The 850-nt window shown below is 36.4% G+C and overlaps 1 pseudogene; it reads left to right on the forward strand.

Annotated features, from left to right (window-relative positions):
• The first annotated feature begins 334 nt into the window (after nucleotides 1–334).
• The window catches only part of LOC102863286, a 2,846-nt pseudogene continuing 2,330 nt past the window's right edge, over nucleotides 335–850 (forward strand).

The following is an 850-nucleotide window of genomic DNA, read 5'->3' on the forward strand; positions in this document are numbered from 1 at the left end:
TTTTATAGTATGTGAATATATCTCAATGTTATAAAAAATGTAAAATGAATACTTCAGTTAATTTTAATACAGAAATCACATCAGCACCTAACAAGAGTTTAGGATTTAGCAGGAATTTAATATTGTAGAATTAGATAGATTGCATTTTATTCTTTATAAAAACTATTTTTCCTTACTATTTTAACTCTTCTGAAATAGGAATTTGTTACATAATTAACACATAGGTTTTGGAAAATTTATCATTTAATATAAAAAAAGGCTGTTGTTCAATCAGTTATATATTTTTGACCCAACAGAGTGCTGTATTAAAGGTATGGTACTGTTAACAAGAAAAATGGCTGAAGAATCAGTGACAGTACTTCTGCTTCCTACCTCATCTGCTGCCAGCATCAAAGGACTTAGAAAAGTCTCCCCAGAAACCAACACCCCTGAGCCTCCTTATTCCACTGCAGTCTTCTGGGGAACAGAGGAAACTTCCAGAGATACCAAGAAAAAAATTGTTATCTTGCTTAAGGCTGTAGGAGATACCTCTATTTGAAAACAAACAAGGGGTTGTAGAGTGAACTCAAAACACCCATTACTGACTACATAGAAAAGTTCCTTGAACTTGTGGCCCCAGAACAGTTGTTTTATTTATGTGAATCAGTCCTTTGCCCCTTCCCCAGACCAGGAAACTGAAATGCTTTATGAGTATTTTGGCAGTGAAGGTAAGCTGGTTCTATTGTTGTTCTTATGTGCCATCAAGTTGCCTGTGATTCGTTGTTGTTGTTGTTATGTGCCGTCGAGTCGTTTGCGACTCATAGCGACCCTATGCACAACAGCCCTAAACCCTGCTCTATCCTGCACCAAC

The sequence above is a fragment of the Elephantulus edwardii genome, unplaced genomic scaffold, assembly GCF_000299155.1.
Source record: "Elephantulus edwardii isolate Elephantulus edwardi_28Jun2011 unplaced genomic scaffold, EleEdw1.0 scaffold00145, whole genome shotgun sequence".
Lineage (NCBI taxonomy): Eukaryota > Metazoa > Chordata > Mammalia > Macroscelidea > Macroscelididae > Elephantulus > Elephantulus edwardii.